The sequence below is a fragment of the Asparagus officinalis genome, chromosome 7 (assembly GCF_001876935.1).
Source record: "Asparagus officinalis chromosome 7, Aspof.V1, whole genome shotgun sequence".
NCBI classification, from domain to species: Eukaryota; Viridiplantae; Streptophyta; class Magnoliopsida; order Asparagales; family Asparagaceae; genus Asparagus; species Asparagus officinalis.
The window spans coordinates 140,178,179-140,202,404 of record NC_033800.1 but is presented as its reverse complement, the minus strand read 5'-3'; the positions used below and the strand labels follow the sequence as shown (position 1 = coordinate 140,202,404).

The 24,226-nt window shown below is 34.5% G+C and overlaps 1 long non-coding RNA gene across 1 annotated transcript in view; it reads right to left on the bottom strand.

Annotated features, from left to right (window-relative positions):
* Nucleotides 1,554-24,226, bottom strand: part of LOC109850638 — a 27,207-nt gene continuing 4,534 nt past the window's right edge. The window contains exons 2-3 of the long non-coding RNA XR_002249482.1: nucleotides 5,237-5,592; nucleotides 1,554-1,841 (exon numbers count right to left, since the gene is read on the bottom strand). This is a non-coding gene — a long non-coding RNA (uncharacterized LOC109850638). The remainder of the gene's footprint in view (nucleotides 1,842-5,236; nucleotides 5,593-24,226) is intronic.

Genomic DNA, 24,226 nt, shown 5'->3' with positions numbered 1-24,226 from the left:
TCCTATCCATATGATTTTCTACTTCGAGAGAGCAGTATATGACTTTTTTTTTTCGCCCCCACAATCCGCAACGCCGGTGCTCGGTCTCCTTTCCAAGAAACACACGGCCGCTGGCCCAAGCCCAATGAACCAATGGATCACCACCACAATTCTAATTCTGAGCCAAGCGACGGAAAACCCGATGACGTCATTCATCGGGGGACCCCTAATCCTGCCGGAATCCAAGGACACAGTGACCGAACAAAGCCTATTCTAATCTAGACATGAACCGAATACGTGTCCCGCCAAGCGTCAACATTCTGCTACTCCCTCTTATTATAATATATAAAGTATAAACACCTTGATAGCGTCGACCCCATGAACCCCTACTTGGTTGGCTGAAGGATGATGATTCTAGAGGATAGCAAACTGTCGTTAATAATTTAGGGGGGGGGGAAAGGGAACAAACGAAAAGGGCAGAATGAATATGGACAGGTGTACAGCTCTCGACTCTTCACTTGTCCCACTCATAGTAAGTGAGGTCTTTTCCATTCCGCATATCCACCCCTAGTTGATCGATGTTTTCTGCTGAGTCAGAGAACTTGGCCCGTGAACTGGATTTAATTACAGTAATGGACCGAGCCCAACATACTTGCGTTCATAGAGGGCTCGAAATAACTGTAACTAAAAACTAGGCTGCGCGCTGTTGCCGAGCATGTAGGAGGGCTGCGTGTGAGCCGTTGCTTAAATCATATGCTTGCTTTAAAGCCTGCGTGATCCTGGGCCAGCGATCCCACACTCTCGGATCAAGTCGGGGCAAAGAAGGGACTCATTTGCAATCATGCCCACATCCTGTTCGGGCTCTGTGAAAGCTCGAGGGCATCTCCAATCCATGCCCACACTCCGCATGAGGAGATCCCCATGTGACATAATGAAACAATTAACTCAGACAATACATGTTGAAGGGTGACAATCACTGGGGAGAATAGAGATCGATGACTCAGCATCAGCAATGTGAAGATGGAGTCTAAACAGAAGCAAACCTGCATGGTTCTGCGCTCCTGCTGTTGTCTGGGAGCTACAGCAACTTGCTTCCTCATTGAAGGGAGGGAAACCTCCAGAAACCATGGAATGGGTTCGTAAGGTGTAGAATTCAAACGTTGAACATAACGGATCCGTTACTAAAATCAGTACATATATGTACGCAAAACAAGTCGTGCAAATTCTGGTTTCCTAGTTAAGACTCGAAAGAATTGACTAGTTTCAAGCTAAGCACAGATCACAAATGAGGTGAGCAAACAATAAGCCAGAATCCCATACAAACCTGATAAAACTAGTCTATGTATTGTTCTCAGAAAACAATACGGATGGTGATGGAGTATCAGATATTACTTAATAAAATGGATATAAAAGACACATTGCAGTAACTAGTTTAAGAAATTAAACAACTAAACATAAAAAAACAGCAACTATTGAGAACAAATGCACCAGCCAAAAAAAAGGAATTCTAAGGACAATTTAACTGATGAGCACATGACAATGCGGAAATTGCAAGAAATTATACACATACATGGTAACATAAAATAAAAAGACTCAGCCCGTAATAGACATGGAGCAAGGTTAAGATGTTAACATAAAACAAGTGCTCGGAGAAGAATTCCACAAATGCCAAATATAAGGTAAAAGAATATGTTTGTAGAGAAGACAATAATGTTTATTTTACATACCAGCAAATTATACCTTTACATCTCTACTATTATAATGCCAAATAAATCAGCTTATGTGGTTGTCCTCGTCGCCTTAGGAATGACCAGAGGGTTAGGGCATTGTCATCTGAGCCTCTTGAGTATAATCTTTTGGACCTACACATTACAATTTTTTTTTTATGAGACCAAACCAACAACTGTTGGAAGAAATTCATACATTCCGTCTCTAACTGTTATCAATTCGCACTAAAAAACTGTCTAAAGCCTTCTTGTAAAAAGTGTGACTAGGATAGCATTAGGGGGGGACACATTATCACGTTGTATCATTAAATACGATTTTATGCAACACATCCACCATTTCAGTATTAATCTTAACAAAAAATCACCTGCAACCATAACGGAAGATGACAAGCTAAATCATAACATGAATCCCATTCCTATGAACAACAGATAATTCTAAAAAGAACGCTATGAGCAAGACCAAGGACACTTTCTGCTAAGCATTCATGTCTATAACAAACATGCAAGTACTGCCCGCATCACTTGCTCGCTCTACCATCAACTAGGTAATAATAGAACATGGACCCATACCGACATGTATCTGTTGGTTAGAAGGATAATAATTCCTGCACATTGGACTCAATGGAATGTGGCTTGCTCTTAGGGCAACATACAGAGGACAGCAATCACATGCAACATCGCTGACTGTCCACAACTAGTGTGTGTAGGTATAGACAGTATCCAAGTTCTCAATAAGTGCATGTAGCAAAAGATGGTACTCAATTGAAAAAACAGGGACCCAAAGCTCAGACGGTAGTCTCCTTCAATAGAAGCAGATCTACACGGGCCTGTCTTGCTGTTTGGGGGTGGTGGGGGGAATGCAACCATCTCCCTCATAAATATAAAAACAAAGTGGTAACAAAATAAAGATAAAAGAAAATAAAATCTGTGTAGAATACCCAAAGACCAATTATTTGACAGTGGATCAAGATGAGACCCCCTTTTTTTAAAGAAGAAGGGCCGTAACCAGAAGTTATTAATGGAGAAAGAAAAGAGAAATATATGAACATATGAGAGAAGTAAAGAGAAGTAGAAGGGAGGTTACAGATTATAGGGTAAGTAGAGAAAAAAAGCGAAGTTACTGATTACATGGTTTTGGTGAATACCAAAATTCAGCTAGAAAGGCTGAATTATGGATAAAATTTGATGTTGTCAAACACTTTTGGTTGAAAAAGAATGACTTTCCCATTCTCTTTGTTGATTTAGAGGAACGTTTGACATTGGCTAGTCACACCACAACCAGATATCCAATATTGAAGAAGGCAACGAGGCATGTTACAACTTAGTTTTGCTCCTAGGGGAAAAAAGAAGTCATGAAAAGGTTGAAACTAATGGAAATGTATCTTTCCGCTACCATGTGATTGCTAAATGCTGCTGTGGCATAAAATATCAACAGTAAAACTTGAAACTCAAGGAGAGTCAGAGCAGGATTTAAAGTGACCATCTAGCGCAGGATATGACTCTTTTCCTGCACTGAGCTTCTGAGATAGGCTGGAACACTGCTGAAGTGAAATAATGTAAAATGCTGGATAGGAAGCATGCATAATAACAGTAACAGGAGTTAGATTGCCAACAGTCAATTTCCCTCACTTTAAATAAATTAAATGATGAGAGCTAGTCAACTTCCCAACTCGCCCACATGTTGTCAGTGACAAATATGAATGCACACAAATATGAATGCACGGTGAATTCTTCATTGAGAAATTCAAATTCTGAAAGGCTGAGATGTAGCTGTCTACTACTGAATCAGTTCATGTTAAAAGCAAACCCAGGCATCGATCACATGTACTTTGCCTGATTATCCAAGAGAGACATTTCATGTTACCAAAGATATTAAGTGCATTATGTTGAACAGTAATAACAGAAGATACAGGGGGAGGATGGCAGGGAGGCAGCAGAGAGCGATGAGAGAGATTGAACAGCCAACATCCAGATAAAATAAAGGGCCCACTATTACATCACATGTTTTTCCCCTAATCATATAAATTCGCGGGAAAAAATAGAAGTAATAACAATTGCTTGTCAAACTCACAGCACCATTGAAAGTTGTAAAAACTCTGACTCCACCAAATTTGATACACAGTCTAATAGCAAATAATGAGAGCGGGAAAAAAAGAATTGTAAAAAATTGATAACTAGAATAAAGATAGAATTACATAAACCTTAAAATGGATAAGCCATTATAAGGAACCTATACAGCATGCATTAGTATACTGTTGGAGATTGATCAGAAATCCAACACCTTACTTTTAAGGTTTACTGTCGAAACCTGTTGACGAATGCAAAACAAAATAATCTCAAAGAGAACTAGCATGCATTCACAAACCAAGAAAACGAGATTTACGTGGTTCGACAATTTGCCAATGTCCAAGGGAGGCGGGGGAGAGAACTTAATTGACTTAAAAGAAAATTACAATTCTCCCTTTTCTCTTGCAAATCCTCACAAGAGTACTCTCTCTTCTTTTTTTTTCTCTCTTTTGGCTTGATGCATCTACAATAAGCCTCTCAAGGGTATTTATATATTTCTCTTTCTCCTATTTTGAGTTCATGTAGAATTACTTCCTTTGATTAATTCTAATCTTTTAGGATTCTTTCTCATGATGCCTTATACAAATCCTACTTTTCATAGAATTCATTACTCATAATGATTTCTAGAATTATTCATATCTTAGTCCTCTTCCAATTGGATTCAATTCCAATTGTAATTTGTCTTTCTGGTTAAAGTCAAACTTCCAATCCTAATCAAATTAGGATTGTTTCAATGCAAGCCATATTCAACACATACAAGATCCTCCACAGCATGCATCAAAACGAACTCAACAATAAGTTTGCTAGATGTGTTTCATGATCGAAACTGCATGCAACCCCTCCCGCATGACAACATGCCATGACTAACGCTATTGAATAGAACATTTACATTATTAACATTGCTTCAAATAAACCAAGCCCTTTCTCTCAAATGTTTAGAGTCAGTAGTTGTGAATACCTCCTATTCTTGTTCTGGTCATGGGATGTGTTGTCCACCTCTCAGCTTTATATGTGCTTCATAGTCAAATATATCATTATATAGCAAATCTATTATCTTCCCCCTTTTTCCACGCTACAAGGAAGAACTTCTAATGAGCTCACTTATCCTAATATTCTTCCATTTTTACATGCTTAACTATGAAATCCCATGATTCCTTCGCAGGGTTGTGTGTGTGTGTGTGTGTCTGTGTTATGTTATATATATATATATAGTATATATATTATATATATATATATATATATATATATATGAATATGTGACAGTAGGGGGTGTATGGTGTGCCCAAAAATATCTCAGAATTGTCATTTAAACCCTTATGAAATTACAATCTGCTCCCTTAAATTTAAATAATTTGAAAAATGAGAATGTTGTAAAGTGAAAGAGAACCCATGTGCTGATATAGATCAGCGACAGAAGGATGAAATAATCACCTATTTAGATTAATAACCAGATTCGCTCTTACCACTTGCTTCGCTTCCCGCTCCTGCTTTTTAAGAGCTAACTGTCTCTTATCTCAGCAAGGCTTCTCTTGGGAGAATGACTTCCTTGAACGGGCTACGTGCACACCACGTGTCGTTGCGGTAGTTCATTATTTTGAAGAAAAAAAAGACGGATTTACCAGCGGCCTTGTAGTGGTAAGGCTGATCTGACTAAAGCGCTTAGCAAGTGCACCAAAAGTGGGAAGTGGTATAATAAGAGAGAGCACAACTGCTTTTCTTGTTCCACTCTTGTTCAGACGTCTTCTCATCTTTCTTAAAGTAAAGGTGTCTTTCTAGTGGACAGTAATTGCTAGTAAACTGACAGAGCGAGCTACAACCTCTGTATAATAATAACAAAGAAGTTAATAGCCCATTACATTTAACCCATTTAAAATTAGTAAGCAATTTAACTTCTCAAACAGTTAGGGCAAATGGGCCCAAACACTAAAAGTGCAAACACTAGAAAATCAATCAAGTAAAATACGACGCAATGGAGCTAACAAGGTGTACCAAGTGCATTCTCATCAGTTATTACAGCTTTATAATATTATATTTTAGATAAAGAGATAGATGTCCGTCCCCCCTAAGAAATTTTTTCTGCCCACTAGTTCCTTCCGTAAAATTTTAATGGTAACTCTTTAGTTTATAGGAATTATTATATATCAAAGTCACGTCACTTCTAGATTACAATCATGTTAGAGCAATCACTTTGGGTGTAGCATTGTAATCACTTTGGGTGTAGCATACTCATATTTATAGTATGCTTCTTGATCATAATAACAACTCACTTGACAATGTGGAACTTTATAGGTGGCCCCAACCAATCTTTGTACAGTTGATATTTTTTTGTCATGTCTAACACTTACCTTCATGTGGCGAGTCCCGAACACTTCCAGCTGTGTGGAGCTTTTATACCATTAGCAATGCTCTAATAACAACTTCCCAAAAGGTCTCAACCTAAAGTTTCTTTTGAACATGTTTAACCACAAACCTTTTCCCATGATTCCTCACGAAACAAGGTAGCTCCGATTTTGAGTTCTACGGACTAGTACCAGAATTCATTTTCTCACATCCATGTAGGATATTCACCTAGGATATGATGTGCTCTTCATATTAATACTTTAATTAGTAACATCAGACTGTAGAAGCGATGGTCAAAGTAGGTCCTACCTTAACCCTGGCCACAAGCTTGTACCAATTAGAGATTTAGAGGCCTGTTTTTCAGTCATATCCTAAGCTATAACAAAATTAAGTTTCACTCTTTTTCCTTACAAACCACACGAATCTAACGAACTTTCTTAATCACTTTGTAACGATCAATGGAACCTTCAGCATGTTTCTTTAATTTGAAGACGCACTTGCAGCTAATAACATTAGCGTTGACTGGAGGTGAAACAAGGCACCATGTGGCATTGCTTAGGAGGGCATTATACTCATCAACCATGGCCTCACTCCAAAACGGATGGGTGTTGGCCTGAGTGAAAGTTGTCGGTTCCTTGACATCGACTTGTCAAGAGGTGACAAAGACGCGAGGACGTAGGTGCCATCCATAGAGCGTGTGATCATCGAGTGGGATGGTCGCGAAGGAGCATCTGCAGGTGGAGCATCCATAGGAGGTAGAACAGAAGGAAGAACAAGGTCCACAGCCGTCGAAAGGGACACCATATTCTCAAACAGCGGTGGACAAGTTGTAGCAGATGATGACCCAGACTCTAACATTGATTTAGGCATTATTTGCAAGGGTAAATCTGCTATAATGGCTAGAGGTATAACGGTAGCAGTGAGTGTCGATGGCGGAGAGACCAAAGGCAGCGCCCTCACATTAGGTGTCAGTCGCGGAGAGGCTAAAGTCAAAGGGCAGGTGCACCGTTGATAAACCAACAAAGATTGATCGTTATTCACGGTACCAGTTCTAATATTTCTTGTGGCTGAAATAGAAGAACCTATAGAGACACAATAAGGGTGTTGCATAGGAAAAATATTCACATCACTGGGCACAGGGATAGGGGATGATGGAGGTGAGGAAGGTGACTTGGAAGTATGTTTAGTGAGGAAAGGAAAGGTGTGTTCATCAAAAAAGACACTGATAGTAATGAATATAGGACTAGAGGTAGGTTCAAGACAACGATAACCATGATAACCTGTAGGATAGACAAGAATGACGCGAGGGAGGGATCACAGTTGTAGTTATTGTGATTGTAGGGGCGAAGGTGAGGAAAACAAAGAGAACCAAAGGAGCAGCGAAAGGTCTGTAGTCGGGCTTGTGATGAAAAGGAAGTTCATAAGGTGACAATCCTTTTAGATTGGGTGTGGGAAGATGATTAATAAGATAAGTTGCAGTTTTAAAAGCAAATGACCAAAACTTGAGTGGAACACCAAGTGATATAAGAGAGAAAGACTGATTTCCACGATATGTCGAGGTTTTCGTTAGGCGGACCCATTTTGTTGGTGGGTATGGGGACAAGATATGCGATGTCCAATACCATTAGCAGAGAGATCAGTTTGTAATCATCAAGAAAGAAATTAACCTACCCCGTCAATTTGGAGAAACTTCAACATTTTGCAAAATTTAACGAAGATATCAAACACATCTGAATGTTGAACAAGAGGATAAAACCAAGAGAATTTAGAATAATCATCTAGAAAATGAATAGAGTAGCGATAGCCATTACAAGAAGAAACCGGGCAAGTCCCCTAATCTCCATATGGACTAACAACTCTAAAGGAAACGACGATTCAGATTGTTGAGAAATAGAAAAAGGCCAAGATTATTATTCGTCTAACCCTAACCTCTCTTAAATAGAGGTTAGGAGGTTATTATAAAATAGTTATGATATAAAATCATATCCAATCACATCCCGAATACTTCTCAAAACCATGTTCCTAATATATTATTCCTAATCTAATAGATCTCTATAATATTCCTTAACACTCTCCTAGAGCATGTATGAGATACATGTCCAGCTTGTTTACAAATAAAGTGCACACACTCCACCGATCAAATGATCCTTGGAGGATCCAACAACAAATGATCCTTTACAGGATCTAACAACAAATAATCCTCTTCTTTGGAGGATCCAACAACAAATGATCCTTTTTTTTAAGGATCCAACAACAAATGATTATTCTTTAAGGATCTAGCAACAAATGATACAAAAGGTGGAGTTAACTTTGGGCTCGAGCAAAGATGGACAATAAGGCAAATGTCGATGATGAGGACAAGATCGAATCATGAAGATCTATGAGAGATCAATCATCCAAAGCGAGGATTTAGGGCATGAAGGTGATTGACGGCCCGAACGAATAGTCACTCGTAGCCAACAATACCGCAGATGAACAATAGCCCTAACAGCATCAGTGGTGAATTAGTAACTACGAATGAACAGTATCAATAACAGTACTTTCACCTTCAGGTCTATGAAGGTCTAATAAATTAAACCAAATGATTAGCTTGCTTAAGATCTATGAAGACCTATTAGATTAAACCAAATGATTAGTTTACTTAAGATCTATGAAGATCTATTAGGTTAAGCCAAATGATTAGCTTAAAAGAGCAAAATTTGGGCTGGATGAACAGTTCTCTCGGGTGAGCAATACCCAAGGCGATGAATAGTCTCTCGAGTGAACAGTATTGCACGAATGAACAGTACCACTGCTGATGAACAGTGTCACGACCGATAAGGGAGTTGATGTAGTCGAGGTCAATGTTGAAGCTGCCGAGGGATGCATGTAGTGTAGCAAATCCCCTCGACGGCCACGAGATCATGGAGGAAGGTCTCTAGTTCCAATAACTTGGCTCTGATACCATGGTGAGAAATGAAAAAATGCTAAGGTCAAGATATTATTCATCTAACCCTAACCTTACTTAAATAGGGTTAGGAGGATATTACAAAATAGATATGATATTAAATCATATCCAATTATATCCTGAATATCACTTAATCACATATTTCTAATATATTATTTCTAATCTAATAGATCTCTATAATATTCCTTAACACGGATAGAGTAGAAGAAAATGAACGCATATGACATTTGCCCATAGCACAAGATGAGCACAACTTAATGGCTAAAAGGCACTTAATACCCTATTGCTTCACCACCTTTACACTTAATTACCTTAAATTGTCAAAAGTAGTACTTTAATACCCTAAGTTGTAAAAAATAGGTACTTTAGTACCTTGTGGTGGTTGTCATAGAAATATTCCTAAGAATGCGTCCTGATAACTAACAGAAAGCATTAAAGTGCTAATTTCTCACAACTTAGGGTATTAAAGTGCTATTTTTATAACTTAGGATATTAAAGCGCTATTGTAAAGCTAGTGAAACAATAAGGTATTTAAGTGTCAGTTATTTACAACTAAGGATATTAAAGTGCTATTTTTTATAATTTAGGGTATCAAAGTGATATTTTACAAGTTAGGGTATTTAAGTGTAAATATGGTTAAACGGTAAAGTATTTAAGTGCAATTGAGCCTAACTTATTTTCACTAGAAGAAAAGAAGATAGACGCCTTGGAAAGGATAGTGCGCACCATATCTATGGTGGGATGGCCAAAGCAATGATGGCACATTTCCAGAGAGGGTGAACGTGTAGTCGAGGCCGAGAGAGCCAAGGAAGAGGACACATTGCTGGATGAGAGGTGATAGAGACCATCACGAAGATCCCCCATGATTAGCGTGCGACCACTGTTGCGATCCTTCACAAGACAATAAGAAGGGTGAAATACGGACACAATTATTATCACCAGTAAACTTAACAACAGAGAGAAGATTTTTAGAAATGGAAGGAACATAGAGAGATTATGAAGAAATGGAAGGAACATAGAGAGATTATGAATATGAAAGCGATGATTATTGACGCAAAATGAAGAAGTCTTCTGAGTGTGATGAGCAAACCTGAGCCATCTCCAAGGTGAACCTTATCCGGTCCATCATATTCAGTCTTGTTCAAGCGAGTGTCCAGATCATGTGTTATATGATGAGTAGCATCCAAGTCAGGGTACCAATTGAAGCTACTGGAGTTGAGTATGAGATTAAGTAGGATTGCGGCATTAGCCTGAGGATTGTTAGTAGGAGGTCCGGAAGAAGACCCAAGTTGATATGAAGGATTAAAGTGATGATGACAAGTCAGAGCACTGTGACCATGATGATTACATACCCGACTCTTGGATGCACCCTTTCCTTGACCACCACCATTGCCGCTATGACCATGGTTCTTGGAGAAGTGTGGAGGGAACCTGCCACCATGACTCCGGTTCTTGGATAAGTGTGGATTGGGCACATGAGCGAGAGGTTGTAGGGGTGATTGTGACCACAAGATGATCGAATTGTTGATCAGCTTCCTCGGTGAGAAGAAGTCCATGAAGGGAATCCATGGTGTGCAACGCACTACGGCATTGAAAGCCTTACAAAACTGCATATAGTAAGGACCGAGTCGGAAGAAGATGAGACGAGAGACGATCTCATCATTGGATAGTGGACACCCAATGGCGGCTAGGCTGTCCACAATCATCTTAGTGCGATTGAGGTACTTGATAGTGGACACCCAATGGCGGCTAGGCTGTCCACAATCATCTTAGTGCGATTGAGGTACTTGATCATGGATGAGGACCCCTTTGGAGTTGGAAGAACCCGTTGCGGAGTTGCATCACTCGCGCTTGGTTTTGCTGAGAACAATGTCGCTCCAATGTCTTCCAAGCAGCGTGAGAGGAACCAATACGGATGAGAAGGAGAGAGCAAGATTCCCTCAACATGATTGAACATTTGATATGCTCGAAGAAAGGGCTTGAAGCAAGTCTTCCTTAAGAGGTAGTTCAGGTTATTTGGACAAACTCCAATCAAGGGTGGAGTAGAAGAAAGAGTATTAGTAAGGGAAGAAGCGGTTTAGGAAGTCGCCATTTATGGAGGAATAGGAGAAGGAAATTTTGAGGATTAAGAGGTCAGCTGGACAAGAAGCTCTGGCACCATAAAGAAATAATAGAAATAGATGTATTTTTCTTTATTCATTTACTATGTACAGAGGCTAGATTTATAACCATGAATACCAACAAATTTACAATAATAATGGTAATCATTTTCAAAGGATTTGTTATAGCAACTAGAAATCATGATTTGAGTACCCAACTGGAGATCATGATTTGAAATCGTTGCTTAGGGCTCGTTTGGATAATGGAAGTATTAGAAGTAAGAAGTAGGTTATAAAAGTAACTTTCAAAGCTATGAAGTAGGAAGTAGTGGAAATAACATTTTTTTTGTTTGTTTCATATATTTTTAGAAAAAATAGAAGTGTTTCATATATTTTTAGAAAAAATAGAAGTAGAACTTCTTCCTCTTCATTTACTTTTTTTTTGTTTGGATAACATTTGGAAATATTACTAGGAAGTAATTTTATCAATGAAAAGTTGTTAGAAGTTAGCACAGTTCGGCATAAACCGACGAACCAACGAGGTGACGAGATCGACGAATCGCACGCAAGCGACGAAATGCATCCATACACGTTCAGAATCAAGCCAAGTGTCAAAGAATCAACGAGTCATCCAACCGGGAACAGACTCGGACGAATCACATAACATTTGGAAATATTACTAGGAAGTAATTTTATCAATGAAAAGTTGTTAGAAGTAACTAATAAAGGTAATATTAATAAAAAAATTATTTATGTCCTAATTAATATGCATTTCAACTACTTCCGAGCTACTTCCGAGTATTGAGGATTATAAAAATATTTTGGAAGTAAGGATGACATGTAGGCGCCACATAAGCATTTAGGGAAGTATTGAAGTAAGTTTTTCAGAGAACCAAACACACTTTTTTGCTTAGAAGTAGCAAAAGTATCTTTTACTTCTTTTACTTCAGCTACTTCACAATTACTTCCGTGAAAACAAACAGGTCCTTAGGGGGTGTTTGTTTTAAATCCCAAAATTTATGGATATGGATTTCACCATAGAATTTGAAATCCATAAATTTTTTTTGTGGGTTTTGGGATCTCTAAAATTTTGTTAGTTTCATCAATATTTTGGGATTTGGAATACTATAATTTGTAATATTTTGCTTGTTTCATTAATATTTTGGGATTTGGAATACTATAATTTGTAATTTATATGTATAATTTATTTTATGATATTTATTATATATTATTATGCAATATCACATACTATATTATATAATAGTACAAAATATATATTATAATATTATATAATATTTTAATAACATATATTATTATAATATTATATAATATTTTGGGATTTGGAATACTACAGCATGAACAGTGATTATTAATAATCCTCCAGACCTTAAAGGTAAAAGCCCAGCTTCATAAGCAGATAAAAACCTAGATTGAGCCTCGGGGAGCCGTCTAGAAGCACTCGTAAAAGCTACTTTAAAAAGCAGCTTTTATAAAGCTACTTTCCTTAAAGGAGAATCTTACTATGCTAAGTGTCGCCATCACCTTTTACTAATGCGGCTGCTGTGAATATTGTGATGTCGTTCTCAACTTTCTCATTGCGTGTCAATTCTGAAGACTGTCGAAGATTCGTCGCTGCGTCTATAAATATGAAGTTAAGAAATGCAGAGAGGGTGTTCTATTGTTGTGAGAAAATAAAATTAAGTATTCTCTTCTGAGTGATCTCCTGTAATATAAATCTTCTTGTATCATATTGTGGAGTATAATAAAGATATTATCTTGTCTATTGGCGGTCGCATGCTGTAAGCTCTCTCTTTTCTCTTTAAATTCCGCTTTTTAGAATTGGTATCAGAGCCATGTTTTATTGTTATCTGTCTGCTTAAATCTCTTTTGCAGATTGTCTTTTGAATGTTTTAATTTGTAAGAATGTAGAAGTTTTATATGTTCTTTTCATTCTCTTTTTAAGAGTTTAGTTTGCAAACTTATGGGACGTCAAAAAAGTCGCGCTGTGTAAATCCTGTTGTTGCCGAGATGGCTGGTTAGGGTAGTGTAAGTCATTGACAGACGTGTAAGTTATCAGCTAAGTTGTTTTACAGACAATAAAAAGAAAAATAAAATTTTGACATCCTTACTTGTTAAACATTTAAAAGATATATCTACAAACAGAGAAAATATGTCAGACATAGTAGAAACTTCGGCTCGAAATCCCAGTTATACTGGAATGAAAAAAGTTAAAAACGCCCAATTGACAGAATATGAGACTGATATAGAATCACTTAATAAGTGGACAATACCAGATGTTCCTAATAGGGACATATACAAAATTGGCTTTTTAGACTATAAGTCTTTAATAAATATTAAAACCCTAGAAAAGACTACTACAGTCGATAAAGAAGAACAAACTATCCAACTCTTAGGAGTTGCAAACGTTAATCCTTATATGGAAAAATACAAATATTTACATGTCGGTCTTATACAGATCGCGTTTCGTCCTTTGACTTTATCAGGCTTAAATGCCTCTCTATTAGTCTGTGTGACAGACTCGAGATGTTTAAAGACTCGAGATGTTTAAATTGGACCCAATCTTTAATGTGTATTATGGAAACTAGTCTATGTAATGGACCAGTATATTTTAATGTTTATCCAAATCTTTAATGTGTATTATGGAAACTAGTCTATGTAATGGACCAGTATATTTTAATGTTTATCCAAATCTAAGTCTCTCTCTAACAGATCCAAATATCTTAGGCTATTAGTCTTAATATAAAGACACACGGATATAATTATATTCTTGGATCCGAAACGATTGCAATAATATATCGCATCCATTATAAAGTATTAAATACTTTAGCTCCAAAAGCCAAAATTCATTCTAAACCAGGGAAAACTGTTCTGGTAGAAACAAATGTTTTATCTTCCAATATAGCTGTTAATAGACAAATAAAGTGGGAAGAAATAAATTTTCCTGAAAATTGGGTTATACCCCATGCTATACAATCTTTGCCGATTATAAATCAAGATGTTGATCAAATTGTGCAAACAACTGACGGAGAGGTTGAAATAACTTTTAATCCTTCTAGAACAATCAGAATATCTGATGTGGCATCATCTGCCAGAAATTCGTTCTCTAGATCTGGATCTTATAGAACCAGTTCTGTTCAAGGGATTAATGTATCCGATAATAATATTCCACATGCTTTATATAAAGATAAAGCTTCTCCTCCGAATACGGAGATGAGTTTTAGAATGAAATGATGAATTTTGAAAAAGAAAGTTCTATGAGGGAAATTCTGAATACAGAGTTTTACCTAGAAAAAAATAAAGATTTTCGAAGTTGGTTTTTAAAAAAAAATTCGAAAAAAGACCAATTAAATTGGGTAAACAAGTACTATATAGAGCTGGACTATAAGCAAAAAATAATATTTTTTGTTCCATGGTTTTTAAAAAGATATGTTTTAAAACAAAGTCATAAAATAAGTGTATTAGAAGACCACTTAAAACAGTGGAAAACATCGACGGGTAAGATTATCAGATCTATAAATCCTCCAACAGACCCGCTACAATTAAAAGATGTTTACCCCTCTACTATAGAGGCTATGGCTTTTATAAAGCCTAATGAGTTCAATGAAGAACATATGAAAGAACTAAGTAAAATTATAAAACAAAATAATTATACTAATATTTATTTAAAAACAATAGGAGAACAACTTATAAGAGTTGAAGAAGTATTAGACAAATTAGTGTCTAAAATAACAGAGGTTATATCTCATTAAAACCTTTTAGAAAAAACAAATCTTTCTCAAAGAAAGATAGAAAAAACAAATATTAAACCTCCTATTGATATTTCAGGATTTAAAAAAGATAGCGAACTACTCACTCCTGAAATTATAGAAAGTCTAGCTAAAAAATTAACTAATGCTAGAATTCATACACTTGATACAGTGTTACCATCTACTTCTGAAATAGAAGAAGAATCGTCTAATACAGACAGTTCTGATGATATACCGTCAACAGAAATAATGGCTGTAGAGAATAACTTTACAGAAATAAATAAAATTAAAGATCATCCAAAGAAAAGACTGGAAAGGTACTATTATAAAAGACCCACTCCAGCAGGTGTTCTATTCGAAGAAAATGATGCTTATCTACAGGCAGATTATAATGGTAGAAATATCTACGAATGGAATATAGATGGGTTATCAGATACCCAAATAAATTCAACTATACATAGAATGCTTATGTATGGTACAATTTATAAACAAAATGGAAATAAAGAAAGAATGATAGCTTCTTTCATCACTTGTGGTTTTACTGGCATCATTAAAGGATGGTGGGACAACTATATTTCTGCTGATGCTCGAAATGAAATTTTAGGAGCAACAAAGATAAAAAATAGAGTTCAGCAAGAAGACGTTGTTTACACGCTAATGTTAGCAATAGCACACCATTTTACTGGTACTTACCTTGATGAAGGTGAAAGAATAAGGACCTTATTATAAAATTTTAGATGTCCTTCTTTAACACATTTTAGATGGTATAAAGATACCTATCTAAGTAGAGTTATGTCTCTAGCTGATGCTAATAGCTCACATTAGAATGCTAAATTTATCGATGGCTTACCTACTTTATTTGCAGAAAGGTTCGAAATAAAATTCGAGCTGAATATGGGGGATATATTCCCTACGACAACCTATCATATGAGTATTTATCAAACGCCTGTATAAAAGAAGGCTTAGCTTTATGTAATGACTTAAAGCTTAAGAATCAGTTAAAGTCTCAAAGACTTACAAAACGAAAAGAATTAGGAGAATTCTGTGAGCAATTTGCTTATGATCAACCTTATAAGGTTGAAAAAGAAACTATTCCTAATAAAGAAAAGACTAAAAAATTCTTTAAAAAGAAAAAGAAAAAATTCTTTAAAGAAAAAGAAAAGCCTTCTAAGGCTAAAAAGAAAATTAAACAAGAAAGAAGAGAAATCCATTGTTATAAATGTGGCCGTATCGGGCACTATGCCAATCGCTGGAATATAAAAAAGAAAATATATGCGATTGAAGACGAAAGTCTTAAAATGACTTTATCAAATACTTTAATTAATAGCGATACCGAGGATGAATTATATTCATCTACTTCAGAATCTGAAGAAGACGAAAATTGTCAATGTGCAATTAATAATTGCAATGATGAAACAAATTATTGGAAATCTATAGTTCAAATGAATGGACTTTCTATTAATATGATAAAATCTAATAAAGATAAAGAACTTTTATCTCAAGTTCTATCGGCAGATATATCGTCCGAATTAAAAGAAGAATTATTAAAAACTCTGTCTAATAAAGACAAAAATCCAAAAATAGATAATGTTTTTAAATTTTCTAAAGTACAGAAAAGAAGGCAAAATATTATCCATACTTCTAAAGACATCTTTATCATCTCTTAATAAAGAGATACAAGAATTAAAAATAGAAGTAAAAAAGTTAAAGCAAGAGAATAAATATATTCTCGCCAGATTTGATGAAGGAAATGAACTTGTTCAAAATAGTGAACAAAGCGATCAAGAAAACATTGAAATTACTGAAACAAATGCTCTGTTGCAAATATTGCAACAAGTTACCTCTCAGAAGTGGTATATCAAAATCAACTTAATAGTTGAAGATCAATTTTATATATCAGATCTTATAGCTCTAGTTGATAGTGGTGCAGATTTAAACTGTATAAACGAAGAAATAATTCCTTCAAAGTTTTTTGAAAAAACTACTCAAACTCTAAGTAGTGCCAATGAAAATCAATTAGAGGTAAAATATAAATTACCTAAAGCACATATATGTGTGCAAGGGACTTGTATACCAACTCCCTGTATCTTGGTAAAAAATTTATCCCAACATATAATTCTTGGGACTCCTTTCTTACATACCATTATGCCTATTCAAAAAATAGACACCAATGGTATCCGTGCTACTTTTAAAGAGAAAGAGATTTTACTTGAATTTATTACAGATCCTCAGACTAAAATGTTAAATGAGGTAAAAAATATAATTCTTAAAAAATATAATCCTGAAAAGGTGGGATTACTCCGTCTTATTTGTACCCTGTAAAAATTCACGAGTTAGAAAGTCTGGAAGATGATTAGAGTCATAAAATAAGTGTATTAGAAGACCACTTAAAACAATTTAATTATTAGTTCGTTTTACATCTGGTAAATGGGATAAAGCCCAGTTTAATTATTCAACAATCAAAAAAGAAATGTTATCTATTTTAAAATGTTTCTCTAAATTTAGAGATGATATTCTTAATCAAGAATTTTTACCAGATGTAAAACAAACTAATAATTAAACTGTTTTAAGTGGTCTTCTAATACACTTATTTTATGACTCTAATCATCTTCCAGACTTTCTAACTCGTGAATTTTTACAGGGTACAAATAAGACGGAGTAATCCCTCCTTTTCAGGATTATATTTTTTAAGAATTATATTTTTTACCTCATTTAACATTTTAGTCTGAGGATCTGTAATAAATTCAAGTAAAATCTCTTTCTCTTTAAAAGTAGCACGGATACCATTGGTGTCTATTTTTTGAATAGGCATAATGGTATGTAAGAAAGGAGTCCCAAGAATTATATGTTGGGATAAATTTTTTACCAAGATACAGGGAGTTGGTATACAAGTCCCTTGCACACATATATGTGCTTTAGGTAATTTATATTTTACCTCTAATTGATTTTCATTGGCACTACTTAGAGTTTGAGTAGTTTTTTCAAAAAACTTTGAAGGAATTATTTCTTCGTTTATACAGTTTAAATCTGCACCACTATCAACTAGAGCTATAAGATCTGATATATAAAATTGATCTTCAACTATTAAGTTGATTTTGATATACCACTTCTGAGAGGTAACTTGTTGCAATATTTGCAACAGAGCATTTGTTTCAGTAATTTCAATGTTTTCTTGATCGCTTTGTTCACTATTTTGAACAAGTTCATTTCCTTCATCAAATCTGGCGAGAATATATTTATTCTCTTGCTTTAACTTTTTTACTTCTATTTTTAATTCTTGTATCTCTTTATTAAGAGATGATAAAGATGTCTTTAGAAGTATGGATAATATTTTGCCTTCTTTTCTGTACTTTAGAAAATTTAAAAACATTATCTATTTTTGGATTTTTGTCTTTATTAGACAGAGTTTTTAATAATTCTTCTTTTAATTCGGACGATATATCTGCCGATAGAACTTGAGATAAAAGTTCTTTATCTTTATTAGATTTTATCATATTAATAGAAAGTCCATTCATTTGAACTATAGATTTCCAATAATTTGTTTCATCATTGCAATTATTAATTGCACATTGACAATTTTCGTCTTCTTCAGATTCTGAAGTAGATGAATATAATTCATCCTCGGTATCGCTATTAATTAAAGTATTTGATAAAGTCATTTTAAGACTTTCGTCTTCAATCGCATATATTTTCTTTTTTATATTCCAGCGATTGGCATAGTGCCCGATACGACCACATTTATAACAATGGATTTCTCTTCTTTCTTGTTTAATTTTCTTTTTAGCCTTAGAAGGCTTTTCTTTTTCTTTAAAGAATTTTTTCTTTTTCTTTTTAAAGAATTTTTTAGTCTTTTCTTTATTAGGAATAGTTTCTTTTTCAACCTTATATGGTTGATCATAAGCAAATTGCTCACAGAATTCTCCTAATTCTTTTCGTTTTGTAAGTCTTTGAGACTTTAACTGATTCTTAAGCTTTAAGTCATTACATAAAGCTAAGCCTTCTTTTATACAGGCGTTTGATAAATACTCATATGATAGGTTGTCGTAGGGAATATATCCCCCATATTCAGCTCGAATTTTATTTCGAACCTTTTCTGCAAATAAAGTAGGTAAGCCATCGATAAATTTAGCATTCTAATGTGAGCTATTAGCATCAGCTAGAGACATAACTCTACTTAGATAGGTATCTTTATACCATCTAAAATGTGTTAAAGAAGGACATCTAAAATTTTATAATAAGGTCCTTATTCTTTCACCTTCATCAAAGTAAGCACCAGTAAAATGGTGTGCTATTGCTAACATTAGCGTGTAAACAACGTCTTCTTGCTGAACTCTATTTTTTATCTTTGTTGCTCCTAAAATTTCATTTAGAGCATCAGCAGAAATATAGTTGTCCCACCATCCTTTAATGATGCCAGTAAAACCACAAGTGATGAAAGAAGCTATCATTCTTTCATTATTTCCATTTTGTTTATAAATTGTACCATACATAAGCATTCTATGTATAGTTGAATTTATTTGGGTATCTGATAACCCATCTATATTCCATTCGTAGATATTTCTACCATTATAATCTGCCTGTAGATAAGCATCATTTTCTTCGAATAGAACATCTGTTGGAGTGGGTCTTTTATAATAGTACCTTTCCAGTCTTTTTCTAGGATGATCTTTAATTTTATTTATTTCTGTAAAGTTATTCTCTACAGCCATTATTTCTGTTGACGGTATATCATCAGAACTGTCTGTATTAGACGATTCTTCTTCTATTTCAGAAGTAGATGGTAACACTGTATCAAGTGTATGAATTCTAGCATTAGTTAATTTTTTAGCTAGACTTTCTATAATTTCAGGAGTGAGTTCAATATCTTTTTTGAATCCTGAAATATCAATTGGAGGTTTAATATTTGTTTTTTCAATCTTTCTTTGAGAAAGATTTGTTTTTTCCAAAAGTTTTAATGAGGATATAACATCTGTTATTTTAGACACTAATTTGTCTAATACTTCTTCAACTCTTATAAGTTGTTCTCCTATTGTTTTTAAATAAATATTAGTATAATTATTTTGTTTTATAATTTTACTTAGTTCTTTCATATGTTCTTCATTGAACTCATTAGGCTTTATAAAGATCATAGCCTCTATAGTAGAGGGGTAAACATCTTTTAATTGTAACGGGTCTGTCGGTGGATTTATAGATCTGATAATCTTACCCGTCGATGTTTTCCACTGTTTTAAGTGGTCTTCTAATACACTTAGGATTTATAGATCTGATAATCTTACCCGTCGATGTTTTCCACTGTTTTAAGTGGTCTTCTAATACACTTATTTTATGACTTTGTTTTAAAACATATCTTTTTAAAAACCATGGAACAAAAAATATTATTTTTTGCTTATAGTCCAGCTCTATATAGTACTTGTTTACCCAATTTAATTGGTCTTTTTTCAAAAAAAAATTTAAAAAACCAACTTCGAAATCTTTATTTTTTTCTAGGTAAAACTATGTATTCAGAATTTCCCTCATAGAACTTCCTTTTTTAAAATTCATCATTTCATTCTAAAACTCATCTCCGTATTCGGAGGAGAAGCTTTATCTTTATATAAAGCATGTGGAATATTATTATCGGATATATTAATCCCTTGAACAGAACTGGTTCTATAAGATCCAGATCTAGAGAACGAATTTCTGGCAGATGATGCCACATCAGATATTCTGATTGTTCTAGAAGGATTAAAAGTTATTTCAACCTCTCCGTCAATTGTTTGCACAATTTGATCAACATCTTGATTTATAATCGGCAAAGGTTGTATAGCATGGGGTATAACCCAATTTTCAGGAAAATTTATTTCTTCCTACTTTATCTGTCTATTAACAGCTATATTGGAAGATAAAACATTTGTTTCTACCAGAACAGTTTTCCCTGGTTTAGAATGAATTTTGGCTTTTGGAGCTAAAGTATTTAATACTTTATAATGGATGCGATATATTATTGCAATCGTTTCGGATCCAAGAATATAATTATATCCGTGTGTCTTTATATTAAGACTAATAGCCTAAGATATTTGGATCTGTTAGAGAGAGACTTAGATTTGGATAAACATTAAAATATACTGGTCCATTACATAGACTAGTTTCCATAATACACATTAAAGATTTGGATAAACATTAAAATATACTGGTCCATTACATAGACTAGTTTCCATAATACACATTAAAGATTGGGTCTAATTTAAACATCTCGAGTCTCTAAGACAGACTAACAGAGAGGCGTTTAAGCCTGATAAAGTCAAAGGACGAAACGCGATTTGTATAAGACCGACATGTAAATATTTGTATTTTTTCATATAAGGATTAACGTCTGCAACTCCTAAGAGTTGGATAGTTTGTTCTTCCCTATCGACTGTAGTAGTCCTTTCTAGGGTTTTAATATTTATTAAAGACTTATAGTCTAAAAAGCCAATTTTGTATATGTCCCTATTAAGAACATCTGGTATTGTCCACTTATTAAGTGATTCTATATCAGTCTCATATTCTGTCAATTGGGCGTTTTTAACTTTTTTCATTCGAGTATAATTGGGATTTCGCGCCGAAGTTTCTACTATGTCTGACATATTTTCTCTGTTTACAGATATATCTTTTAAATGTTTAACAAGTAAGGATGTCGAAATTTTATTTTTCTTTTTATTCTCTGTAAAACAACTTAGCTAAAAACTTACACGTCTGTCAACGACTTACACTACCCTAACCAGCCATCTCGGCAACAACAGGATTTACACAGCGCGACTTTTTTGACGTCCCATAAGTTTGTAAACTAAACTCTTAAAAAGAGAATGAAAAGAACATATAAAACTTCTACATTCTTACAAATTAAAACATTCAAAAGACAATCTGCAAAAGAGATTTAAGCAGACAGATAATAAAACATGGTTCTGATACCAATTCTAAAATTATATTCTTCATATATTATAATATATTATAATATATTATATACATATATTATATTATATACATAAATATTATATACATATATTATATACATATATTATAATATATTATATATATTATATATATTATATACATATTTTATAATATATTATATATATTATAATATATATATTATAATATATTATATATAATATAATACATATATAATATAATATAAATATATATATATAATATTATATATAATATATATATATAATGCTACAGTAGTTTACTGCAGCATTTACTACAGCATGAACAGTGATTCTTGGGTCCTCCTATGAGGAATAGATGTATTATATTAAATATTATATTATTATAATATTATATATAATATATTAATTTTATATTATATTAATTATTGTATAGTATAGCATGCTAATATAATATAATATAATAGTTTTTTTATAATATATAGGTGCAATAACCAACCAAAATCCTCTCTCAAAAATAGGATTTCATAAATTCTAAAATATAATAGTTTTTTATAATTTGGGAATTCAATATCCCAAAATTGGTTTTGAAACGAGCATTGTTTATGGAATTCTAAAACTCAAAAAACTTGTAATCCACCTTATATCCCAAAAAAAAGTTAAAACAAAAGGGAGGATTTCACAAATCCTAAAAATATATTATTTTTTTATAATTTAGGGATTCAATATCCCAAAATTAATTTTGAAACAAACAAAGTTTATGGAATCCCAAAACTCAAAAAAAGCACTTTTTACATCCCAAAACTTGAAATCTACCCTATATCCCAAAAAAAAGTGAAACGAACACCCCCTTAAAGTGAATCAGATTCAGTTAATACTTCTCATAATAAATATTTTACTTCACTTTTTTTTTGAAAATCAATCTTCTTTTTTTAATGACACTACACCACAATCTATATTCCCATATCTTCCCACCACCGTGATACACTCTAGAATTTCCAATCGGCAAGCCACCACAGATGGATATGGGAAATGCAAGGAGGGTCCTGTTTGGAAAAATTAAGAGATGGTTATTGATCTCACGCGACGACCAACAACTTCTGAAACTGCTCCGTCCACTTCTGAGCCATCAGCCCCCTCTAGTAAAAACCCTCCTCTTGATGATCTTCCAATTGCACTTCGTAAAGGAAAAAGATATTGCCTAGAATATTCTATTTCCATGTATGTTTCTACTCGTGGTCTAAAACCATCCTTTCATCCATTTTTATCATCTTTAGACTCTGTTTCTATACCTTGTTTCTATACCTAACAATGTTCAGGAAGCACTAAAACATCCTGGTTGGCAGGCTGCAATGGAAGATGAACTGAAGGCTCTTCAGAAGACTGACACTTGGGCAATGGTAAAGCCTCTTGTCGGCTGTAAGTTAGTAGGATGTCGTTGGATCTTTACTATGAAGCATAGCACATATGGGTCAGTCGATCGCTTGAAGGCTCGTCTTGCAGCCAAGGGTTTCATTCAACAGTATAAAGTAGACTATGAGGAGACTTTCTCACCTGTTGGCTGTTGCGAAGCTTACATCAATTCGGCTATTAGTCTCTTTGATATCTAACCAATGTTGGCCTCTTTATCAGTTAGATGTCAAAAATACTTTTCTTCATGTCCATCGTAAAGAGCCTGTCTATATGAAGTCACCTCCTAGTTTTCAGCATTAGGGAAGCACTTGTTATGTCACTTGAATAAGTCTATTTACGGTCTTAAGCAATCTCCTCGTACTTGGTTTGAGTTTGATAAGTTTAATCAAGTTGTCTACTCAGAGAGATTCAAGTGCAAGAGGGCTGATCATTCTTTATTTACACATCATAGTTCTCGTGGAATAGTTATTCTATTGGTGTATGCTGATGATATTATTATCACAAAGAGTGACTCACAAGGCATTAATAGTATTAAACGACACTTGGCTTCTCAGTTTCAGACAAAGGATTTGGGTCCTCTTCGTTCTTTCCTTTAGATAGAAGTTGCACGATCTAAGGATGATATTTATCTCTCACAATGGAAATATGTACATACTATCAAAGACAGGCCTACATGGCTCTCATCATAGTGACACACCCATGGACCCAATTTTTCGGCTTTTCAGATCTACCTCAGACATGCCACTTTCTGATCCTGGTCGGTATTGACGACTGGCCTGAAAACTTATTCAATTGACAGTAACTTGACCTGACAGCATATGCAGTTAGTTGTGTAGGCAGTTTATGCATGCACCAAGCCCATTTCATTGGGAGGTTGTTCTTCACATCTAAAAGTATCCCAAGAAGTCTCCAGGTCAAGGACATTTGTTTTGTCCAGGTCTCTCTCTCTCTCTCTCTCTCTCTCTCTCTCTCTCTCTCT